The following is a 12,119-nucleotide window of genomic DNA, read 5'->3' on the forward strand; positions in this document are numbered from 1 at the left end:
TCGGGCTGAGAACACAGACTTATCAGAGGTGCAGCAGCAGCAGGGAGGGGGAGGACCGGGACTGCTGCACTAATTTCACCCTGTACTCGGGCTGAGAACACAGACTTATCAGAGGTGCAGCAGCAGCAGGGAGGGGGAGGACGGGGGACTGCTGCACTAATCTCACCCTGTACTGGGGCTGAGAACACAGATTTATCAGAGGTGCAGCAGCAGCAGGGAGGGGGAGGACCGGGGACTGCTGCACCAATCTCACCCTGTACTGGGGCTGAGAACACAGACTTATCAGAGGTGCAGCAGGGAGGGGGAGGACTGGGGACTGCTGCACTAATCTCACCCTGTACTCGGGCTGAGAACACAGACTTATCAGAGGTGCAGCAGCAGGAAGGGGGAGGACGGGGACTGCTGCACTAATCTCACCCTGTACTCGGGCTGAGAACACAGACTTATCAGAGGTGCAGCAGCAGCAGGGAGGGGGAGAACGGGTACTGCTGCACTAATCTCACCCTGTACTCGGGCTGAGAACACAGACTTATCAGAGGTGCAGCAGCAGCAGGGAGGGGGAGGACGGGGACTGCTGCACTAATCTCACCCTGTACTCGGGCTGAGAACACAGACTTATCAGAGGTGCAGCAGCAGCAGGGAGGGGGAGGACGGGGACTGCTGCACTAATCTCACCCTGTACTCAGGCTGAGAACACAGACTTATCAGAGGTGCAGCAGCAGCAGGGAGGGGGAGGATGGGGACTGCTGCACTAATCTCACCCTGTACTCGGGCTGAGAACACAGACTTATCAGAGGTGCAGCAGCAGCAGGGAGGGGGAGGACGGGGGACTGCTGCACTAATCTCACCCGGTACTCGGGCTTAGAACACAGACTTATCAGAGGTGCAGCAGCAGCAGGGAGGGGGAGGACGGGGGACTGCTGCACTAATCTCACCCTGTACTCGGGCTGAGAACACAGACTTATCAGAGGTGCAGCAGCAGCAGGGAGGGGGAGGACGGGGGACTGCTGCACTAATCTCACCCTGTACTCGGGCTGAGAACACAGACTTATCAGAGGTGCAGCAGCAGCAGGGAGGGGGAGGACGGGGGACTGCTGCACTAATCTCACCCTGTACTCGGGCTGAGAACACAGACTTATCAGAGGTGCAGCAGCAGCAGGGAGGGGGAGGACGGGGGACTGCTGCACTAATCTCACCCGGTACTCGGGCTGAGAACACAGACTTATCAGAGGTGCAGCAGCAGCAGGGAGGGGGAGGACGGGGGACTGCTGCACTAACCTCACCCTGTACTCGGGCTGAGAACACAGACTTATCAGAGGTGCAGTAGCAGCAGGGAGGGGGAGGACGGGGGACTGCTGCACTAATCTCACCCTGTACTCGGGCTGAGAACACAGACTTATCAGAGGTGCATCAGCAGCAGGGAGGGGGAGGACGGGGGACTGCTGCACTAATCTCACCCGGTACTCGGGCTGAGAACACAGACTTATCAGAGGTGCAGCAGCAGCAGGGAGGGGGAGGACGGGGGACTGCTGAACTAATCTCACCCGGTACTCGGGCTGAGAACACAGACTTATCAGAGGTGCAGCAGCAGGGAGGGGGAGGACGGGGGACTGGTGCACTAATCTCACCCTGTACTCGGGCTGAGAACACAGACTTATCAGAGGTGCAGCAGCAGCAGGGAGGGGGAGGACGGGACTGCTGCACTAATCTCACCCTGTACTCGGGCTGAGAACACAGACTTATCAGAGACGCAGCAGCAGCAGGGAGGGGGAGGACGGGGACTGCTGCACTAATCTCACCCTGTACTCGGGCTGAGAACACAGACTTATCAGAGGTGCAGCAGCAGCAGGGAGGGGAGGATGGGGACTGCTGCACTAATCTCACCCTCTACTCGGGCTGAGAACACAGACTTATCAGAGGAGCAGCAGCAGCAGGGAGGGGGAGGACGGGGGACTGCTGCACTAATCTCACCCTGTACTCGGGCTGAGAACACAGACTTATCAGAGGTGCAGCAGCAGGGAGGGGGAGGACGGGGACTGCTGCACTAATCTCACCCTGTACTCGGGCTGAGAACACAGACTTATCAGAGGTGCAGCAGCAGGGAGGGGGAGGACTGGGGACTGCTGCACTAATCTCACCCTGTACTCGGGCTGAGAACACAGACTTATCAGAGGTGCAGCAGCAGGGAGGGGGAGGACGGGGGATTGCTGCACTAATCTCACCCTGGATAGGATTTTTTGTTTTTGCCTTGTTTTTCACTTTGTAGTTGCTTGTCTTTCATTTCAGAGTTGGTGACACTGCTGTACTTACACATAGGTGCCAGCAGCTGGGAGACCCGGATTACTTTGGTCCTCAGGGGTCTGTAATACCCAGCAAGGTATGTGATTAGTCTGACCATGCCGAGTACTGTGTTATATATGTCTGTTCTACTAACTTGCGATAACAGCATCAACCACACTGACTGCTCTCTATAAGGGAACCAGTATCTCTTATATATATTTAGCCAGATCTGTCACTCATCCCCTGTGTATATAACGTTCCCGCCCAGCGGGATACACAACCCCCCCCCCCCCCCCCAGGGAAAAGACCAGTGTTGTATGTGTATAATGTTTTTATGTGTATAACGTTCCACCCCCTTGACATCACCTCCCCCCGCCCAGCCAGGGCTACAGTACACGCCCACCATCCACCATTACTCCACAGCCACCATCCACCATTACTCCTGCACCCCACCCCCCTCTGCCAGCACCCCGCCCCATACCCCTGCGACTCCCGCAATTCGCGGGCCCCACCGCGATCCCCCTCCAGCGATGGCAACCCCCCTCCCAGAATTTGTGGACCACCGCGATTCACAGCAACCCCCTCCTGCGATTTGCGGACCCCGCCCCCTCCCGCGATTCACAGTATCCCCCGTAGCGCCCCCCCTCCCACGAATTGCGGACCCCCTCGGCACCATTCCCACACCCACCCCTCCCGCGATTAGCGAACCCCCCGTAATTCACACCCCCCCCCTCCCGCGCCCCTCCCGCAATTTGCAGACCCCCTCCCTCAATTCGTGGACCCCCCCACCGCGATTCACGCCCCCCCTCATGCAATTCACGGCACCCCCCTCCTGCGATTAGCGCCCTCTCCCGCGATTCACGGAACCCCCCGTAGCGCCCCCCTTCCGCGATTTGCGGGCCCCCCCGCGACCCCCCTTCCCACGATTATCAGGCCCCACCGCGACACCCCCCCTCCCACGATTTACGGAAACTCCCCGCGACCCCCCCCCTCCCGGGATTTGCGGACCACCGTCCCCTACCGTGATTCACGGCACCCCCCCTCCTGTGATTTGCGACCCCCCCCTCCCACAATTTTCGCCCCCCTCCCTCGATTCTAGCCCCCCCCGCACGATTTGCGGACCCCCGCCCCCTCCCGCGATTCACGGAACCCCCCGTAGCGCCCTCCCTCCCGCGATTTGCGGACCCCCTCTGCATCTCCCGTGCCGTCCCCCTCGATTCACACCCCCCTCCCTCGCCCCCTCCAGCAATTTGCAGACCCCCTCCCACGATTCGCGGACCCCCCCTTCCGCGATTCTCGCCCCCCCTCGCGCAATTTATGGCACCCCCCCTTCTGCGATTCGCGGCCCCCTCTCGCGATTCCCGGAACCCCCCGTAGCGCCCCCCTCCCGCAATTTACGGCCCCCCTCGGCTCCTCCCGCACCCCACTCCCGCGAATCACGAACCCCCTCGCGAATCACTGACCACCCTCCCACGCCCCTTCCCGCAATTTGCAGACCCCCTCCCGCGATTCGCGGACCCCCCTCCCGTGATTCACGCCCCCCTCACGCAATTCACGGCACCCCCCTTTCTGCGATTCGCGATTCCCCCTCCCGTAATTCATGCCCCCTCCCGCGATTCACGGACCCCCACGCCACCCCCCGCGCCCCCTCCTCCCTTGATTCACGGCACCTCCCGCACCCCTCCCGCGATTCACGGGCCCCCGCAACCCCCCCTCCCACAATTCACTGACCCGACAACCCCCCTCCCGCAATTTTTCGGACCTCTCTTCCCGCGATTCAAGCCCCCCCTGTGCCCCCTCCCATGATTTGCGGACCCCCGCCCCCTCCCGCTAATCGCGGATCCCCACACTGCTCTCATGCACGCTCACTCCCTCCCAGTGGGAGGAGACGCTCACCCACTGCTGGGGGCTGCATACTGTCCCCCACCCTCCTCCAGTTCTAGGGATGCCCATTGACCATCAATGATTTCAAATAATCGATGGTTTATGGCCGATGTTGAATACTTTTGCCATCGATGTGGGAGGACCAGATGATTTCCCTACATCGATGGCAAAGGAGAACCGATCAAGTTTCAATTTTTTTTAAGGTGCCGGGACACAGAGCACAGCTCCGCCCCCCCATACCCGGAAGTCCCGCCACCAAGTTCTGATTGACCCACGGCCTTTTCACTCAGATATAATGGATGACCATCGATATCTACAACAATCGATGGTTATCCAAGTAATATGTTACTGCTATCGATGGCAGGGTGCAAAATCGCCATCAATGCCAACCATCGATGGCGTCTGCACCAATGCCTATCCCTACTCAGCAACAGCCAAGAAACGTTTACTACCCCTCATGCCCACACACCTTTTCACTGCCCTGCCTCCTGTTCTCCTGCCCCGTAACTTCCACCAGTGGGGACCAGCTCGCCCGGTGTTGCCCACATTCCCCTATCATGCTTTACCACCCAGCCTCCTGCTCTCATGCACCCTATCTCCCACCCAGTAGGAAGAGACACTGACTCAGGGGCACCGTCACGCTGGACCCTCACCCACTGACAGAAGCTGCACAGTGTCCCCCACCCTCCTCTTTAGTCCCCCGTATGCCCACACACCCCTATCACTACCCAGCCTCCTGTTTTCCTGTGTCGTGACCTCCGCCAGTGGGGAGCCGCTGACTCAAAAACACCCTACTATACTATTGCACACACACACACACACACACACCTCAACAACACGCACACAGAGCCCCCCCCACACACACCCACAAATGTCACTGTACCCTCCACACTATCAATGTACATCTTACTCTGTAACCGCTTTTTAATTAAACAAAACAATACACACCCCCTTCCACATCATATGCTCTCTGTTTAACACATTTCACCTATAACTCAAGTTGCAATACAGGCCATCTTTCATACAATTCTAACCATCTTTCTCATATACAAATGTTCACAAATTAAGGGGGCGCAGCCCCTTACGCCGGTGTGAAGAGCACCCGTAGGGCGCGATGAACCACCTAGTATATATATATCTCATTGCAGGGCTGAGTGCTAGTAACAAGTAGATGGGGTTACAGCAGACGCTGCAGAACACTAATATACTGACCAGAGATGGACACTAACTCCTTATAGGAATATTATTGGCTGACTAATATCCTAACAGCTCTGTAATAGGTGCTGACTCATACCTCCCAACATTCATAGAAAGGAACCCGGGACTGCTCGCGTGCGTGCCAATTTTTTTGGAGGTGTGGCTACTGAAAAGGGGCGTGACCTGTTCCTGTGATGCTGCTACAAGGCCACGCCCCATTTTCACCGCTGTGGGGGGGGCATGCTCAGCAGCTCCATGAGCTGCTGGCTATGCCCCCAGCCCCTCTGGCTGCAAGAAAAGACGCTGTGAGCATGTGCACAGCATCTATTCACGGACCACAGTGGGGGTACTCCCAACTGCCCCCCCCCCCGCCGCCGCGGGACAAAAAAGGGACGTTCCCGCGATAAGCGGGACAGTTGGGAGGTATGCTGCCTGAGAGTGGTAATATTAATTATATATATATATATATATATATATATATATATATATATATATATATATATATATATATATATATATATATATATATTAGGATTATGTTTGTATTTCCGATGTGTAATGTGTGAGTGTAACATAATAGGCCACATAATATTTTTATGTAATAAGTTTCAAATAAGGTATTTTACCTCTCTCCGTGCGCAGTTATATTGTTCTTCTCTGCTTTATGCTCCTATTTATAGCTCCTACTACAGGTGAGGTTTATACCTCCCCAAGTCTGGAGCTTATCCTCTGTTTTCTTAATTGTTAGACCCATCTGTCCACAGAGGCCGCAGTTTCTGATGAGCGTATCCATCACCATGGTAACTTAATAATCAATACTAATCTTAGGAGCACACTGATTGGCTTATACTATACAGGAAGAGATACAAAGCTAGGAGAAGTTTTAGCTCTAAACTGAAGATGCCCATACATTAGAGTGACATCTCTCTGAGACGAGAAGTCACCTGTGATCCCCCTTGAGCTGCCCAGGATCCTCCCCGGCAGCAGGACCACATACCGTATGCAGTCATTTTGTATATGATGCATTGTATACGATCTCAGCCAAGTCTGCCTGGCTGGCGATGCGGCTGATCTTACCTGCAGCCTGTGCGATCTTCAGGCTCCGATGAGATGCACATGGGACTGCACATCGCATCGGACCTGGGGAGGAATTTACTAAGCTGAACTAGTGAAAAAAAAAATCGTATTTTCGTACGAAAATACAATTTTTTGGGGTGTATACGTATTTTTGGCATTTACTAAAAAAAATAATTGAAAAAAAAAAACTGAGTGGGGTCCCCCCCCACAGCCGTAACCAGCACCAGGCTGAAAGAGCCGGGGCTGGTATTAAAAAAAATCAGGAAACCCGGCAAATAGGGGTTCCCCTGTTTTTTTTTTTTAAACCAGCCCCATGCTCCAGGTCCGGGGCTGGTTCACAAAATACGGGGGACAAAATGACTAGGGGTCCCCCGTATTTTAAGAACCAGCCCCAGGCCCAACCAGCCAGCAGGGTAATGCCACAGCCGGGGGACACTTATTATATAAGGTCCCGCGGCTAAAACATTACCCCTACCGACCAGTCAGCCTGGCCAGGGGCCCTGGGGGAGTGGGGACCTCCCCAATAAAGGGGTCCCCCCCTCCAGGACTTACCTGACCAGGCTGAAGCATACTTGCCTACCTGACCCTCTCCATGTGGGAGAAAATGCTCTGTTCCTGGGCTTCCCTGGTAATGTATGATTGCCATCACCTGTGGGGAGCTAGGTAAAGGTGTTTCACCACAGGTGCTGGCAATCATACATTACCAGGGAAGTCCAGGAACAGAGCATTTTCTCCCACATGGAGAGGGTCAGGTAGGCAAGTATGGGCAGTGGTCACCGGGCTGATTCAGTGTAAAAAATAGAATAAAGTATTGTCTAATACTGTGGAACTATGAGTCCCAGCAAGCCTCCCCCGCAAGCTGGGACTTGGAGAACCACAAGTCCCAGCATGCGGGGCATTAAAGGGCCCGCTGGCACTTGTAGTTCCACAGTATGAAAAATAGTTAAATAAACACACACCAACACACACCACATCCAAAGCCCACACATACTGATACTTGCCTATCTTGAGCCCGTCGGTAGGTCCCGGGGTCCGGTGCTCCTGGGTCCAGGCCTCCATGGTCTGGGGTCTGGTGCTCCAGGGTCCGGTGCTCCAGGGTTATTTATTTATTTAGTTTACCAATTTTTTTTACACATCTGATTAATCCGTGCAGACTGCCTGTATATACGGCGCTAATACGAATCATTACGCCATCGGAGGGTTACAGAGCAGTCGTATTTGACTGCTTTATAAATTCCCCTCCGGAACACGAATTTGCATACTGTGGAAACAGCCGTATGCAGTCGTATTTATTTGTATTAAGAATATGAATACAAAATATTGTATTTGTATTCTTAGTAAATTTCCCCCCTGATGTCAGTCACATTTGATTTGGACGCGTTTCATGTACTATATCACCGCAATCACATGAAAAGTGACCAAGGGGCCCATTTATCATGATCGCATTTACACTGGGATCTGGGTGGAATATTACCGGCCAGGATCACATTGTAAAATGCGGACACATCACAGGGATGTATCATCCCTGACTACAGGGACAGAGCTCCAAAAGGAGCCCATCCCTGTAAAGTGCTGACCCGGAAGCCGGGGGGGCTGCGCATACGCGGTTATGTGTTGACCCCGCCGACTCCTCTGACCGCACTGCCCTGCTCGGCAGTGCGATCCCGTAGCCATGGGCTATCACCATTCCAGAATGGCGATAGCCAAGGGATGCAAAGCCGGGGTGCCCAATGTGGGGGATGCGACCGGCGGCACTGCAGGGGGATCGCAGCAGCGATCGGAGATTTCTGCTGCGGTCCCCCTTTGATACATTGGGGTGATACTTAATATTTGTGGCTAACCCCCGAAAACCGGTATTATTACTTGATAAATGTTTATGTGTGCCATACTATTGGCCTCTAGTCACCACCTTCAATCCTTAAAGAAAGGGCTCCCTCTCTCTCCCAGTATCTATGACTCCACCGGATCTGCAGTGACTCAGAGGAGAAGCTCAGACAAATGGATCAAATGATGGTTACATTTCTCCAAAGAGGATGTTCATATACAGCAATACAGCAAGCTAAGATAGAAGTGTTGGGGGAACCCACGAGGAGTAAAACAGGCCCGGGAAATAAGAGCGAGACCGGTAATATGGATAAATAACTACACAACGGTCACACAGAGACGAACTACGACTGCTGAGAGAATCTGGCCAGTGGTCCTGATGTGAGAGGAATCTCTGAGCGCTCATTACTCCAATGTTATATGAGGGGAGAAATATTACAGACGCTCCGGTACATACTGCGGTTTCTAATTTGACAGATGTGGAGAAACATTTATTGATTAAGGAACCTGGTAACTTTATATGTTTAGGATGCACCACATGTATGTATATAGTATCGGGGGATTACATAGTGCTTCCGCACACAGATAGAAGCCTATGGGCTTCTATCACCTCCACTGACCCCCACCACAGATGCTGATCCCCCTGGCATACCTTCCTAGGCTAAAGCCTGGCCTTGGACCCGGAAGGTAACATCCTCCCCCTAGCAACGCAGCCGGAGGTCCTTCCAGCCGCAGGGAGAGGAAGAGGTACCCAGGTATGTGACGGAGCACACCACATCCCTGTTATCGCGGGGGTCTCCTACACCGCATTGCAATGCTAGTCGCATATGTTAGTACATATGCGCTAGCATCTCTGCGGTAGGGCGGCGATGTATTATAATACACCCACCCAGGAGCCTAAATTGATAAATAACCTTAATACGGTCTCCCCTGTGGCCTTAATGAGACTGTTGATAAATTGTTCCATTGGAAATGTTTGATATAATTAGGCTGGCCATACACTACTGTGATGTATCAGGGCTGTGTATGGCCACCCGATCCCTCCGCAAACCACCTGGGACCATCCTGTGCAGCAGGATCACATGCGATACTTTGTATGCGGTCCTTTCATATGTGATGTATCGCATGCAGCCTCTGTGTGCCATGGATGGGAGGGAGATCAGAGTCAGAGGTCAGACCTGCATGCCGGTCCGACCTCACACTCAGGTCCAATACGCACAGGGATGCGCACCGGACCCGATGACATGTCATTCTCAACCCAATTAGTCGCAATGGATGGAATTGGCCCATATCGCTGTAGTGTATGGGGTTATTTATATTCAGTTTAGAGCTAAAACTCCTCCTAGTTTTCCATCTCTACCCATATAATATAAGCCAGCGGTTCTCAAACTGTGGGTCCTGACCTTGAGGTGAGTCCTGATCATCTCAGCATGGGGACGCGACTCCATGTTACTGACCATCAGCCTGATGACTTCTTCAATCTCCCAGTCAGTGATCCAAGGAGTCTGACCCATCAGTAGAATTGTCTGTTACGTCAGACCCTACAATGCTGCCAGGCATGTGCGCTCTGCTGACTACACATGTGCGTATAACCATGTGCTCCTTATACTCAGGTGCAGAATCCGTATTGCCGTGACTTGCTGTATTATCTCTGTAACTGGAGGCAGAAATATAACCGGATCCTCCTCTCCCCTCCGGTGTACGTGGGACACTGCTGCCGGCCAGTGATACGGGAGGATAAGGTGATTATAACATTATCTTCTCATATCGGGCACTGATCAGTACGGCAGTGAATGACCGTGTTATACACTATGTCCAGTATCAATCAGCTGCGGTAAAGGATATGCCAGGAACTATCCAATTATCCTGGACTGGTGCTCTGCCACTGCTTCATACGTGTACATGTTTTCTAATAACGCTCCTCTGTCCAGACCACTTCCCCTCACTGGCTGCTCTGCATCCCGACTAATACTGCTTCTACCGACACCTGAGCACTCAGCCAGCCACAGCCAGAGATACCACCACCGCGCTACTTGACCCTCACCGGCCAATCAGCTGCTCCCAGCTCCCTTCTCTTTTCTCTCCCGGCTCTATCACAGCAGCAGCACCGCTTCCCTTCCCGAAGACTGAGCTCTGATCACTAACACCATTATTGTTCGGCTTCCATACGGGATAGTGCGATGGTTAATATAACTAAACCTTCCCTGAGAACTGCAGTACATAATAGGTAAAATGGCACAAAAATTTGTACAGTAGTTTGAGATTAGCGCATTCAGACAGACGTGTATAAGTTAAACACTGCCAGTTCCAGACCATGCCCATCGGTCTATTCATGGCTCTGTGTATCTTCACAAAGGTGATGACGGTAAAGATGTTCCTGCTCAGAACAGAGGGGATCAACATTGTCCCGTATCTGGATGGCCTCCTAATAGAGGCTAAGTCGGAGGAGAGGTTGGTGCAAGTGATCAATCTCGCTATGCAAGTTGGATTCTGAATCTTCCAAAGTCCTCGTTGGTACCATGCCAGCGTCTTCAGTTCCTGGGCATGATCCTAGACACAGGGGAACAAAAGATGTTCCTGTGGACAAAGTGGTGGCACTTCAACTGTTGGTAAAGAAAGTACTCTGAGCCGAATATCAGTCCCCTTTGATACATTGGGGTGATACTTAATATTTGTATTGAATATCAGTCCATATGTGCATCAGATTACTGAGCAAGTTGGTGGCCTCAATCGAGGCTGTTCAATATGGAAGGTTCCATTCCAGAACTTTTCAACTGTTCATCTTGAGCAAGTGGTCCGGGTCTCATCCCCACATGCACAAGATAATACGTCTGTCCCCCCAGACATGGTTGTAACTCCATTGATGGCTTCAGTTTCCCAACCTGATGGTGGGCTAGAGTTTTGGGATTCAAAACTGCATCCTTCTCAGGAAGGTCACCAGTCTAATGGGCTAGGGTGCATTGACGCAGTTGGTTCAGTTCCAAGGCAATTGGGCCTCATGGGAAGATAGATTACACATCAACAGAGCTTTGAGCCATGTTCAAAGCTCTGTTGCAAGTCTATCCACTACTACAGTGTCAAGCTGTGCAGGTCCAGTCAGACAACGCAATGACAGTTGCCTACATAAACCATCAGGGAGGTATGAAGAGCAGAGCGTGTGTGAGGGAAATGTCCAAAATTCTCTTCTGGGCAGAACAGCATGCAAGAGTGATCTCAGCCATAGAGATGGAGCGCCTGTCAGCCAGGGTCGCCAAATGTCCCGTGCCAGAACAGGACGCACGAGCACCCCCTTCTGGTGATTGGTGGCGGACATTCTATAACCAGGAGCAGCTCCATTGAGAGCTGTTCCATCTCTATTTATCCCGGGAGTGGACAACTGGCACACAGATTTCCTCAGTCGACAATCTCCATCCCGGGGAATGGGGCCTGAACCCCCAGGGATTAGATCTGATTGTAGATCAGTGGGGACTTCCACAGATAGACCTGATAGCATTTAGACTCAACAGAAAACTCAACTGGTATTGTTCAAGAACAGTTGATCTTCAAGCAGTGGCTGCCTTGACAGCGAGTTGGTCATACTGACTGGTATTCCTGTTCCCTCCGATTCCCTTAATTGCAAGGGCGCTAAAAAGAATCAGGAGCCAAGGAGTGGAGGCGATACTGGTGGCCCCAGACTGGTCTCGATGGGCGTGGTATGTTGATCTTCAGACTATGGTAAGCGAAGATCCATGGTACCTGCCTCTCAGAAAAAAATCTGCTCCAGCAAGGCCCGTTCATCTACACTGGGCGGCAAAAAACCTGCACGCCCAAATGCCGTGCCGTACACAGTAGTTATTAATGGACAGGATTGTGTCCAT

Source organism: Crinia signifera, chromosome 4 (assembly GCF_055691185.1).
Source record: "Crinia signifera chromosome 4, ASM5569118v1, whole genome shotgun sequence".
NCBI classification, from domain to species: Eukaryota; Metazoa; Chordata; class Amphibia; order Anura; family Myobatrachidae; genus Crinia; species Crinia signifera.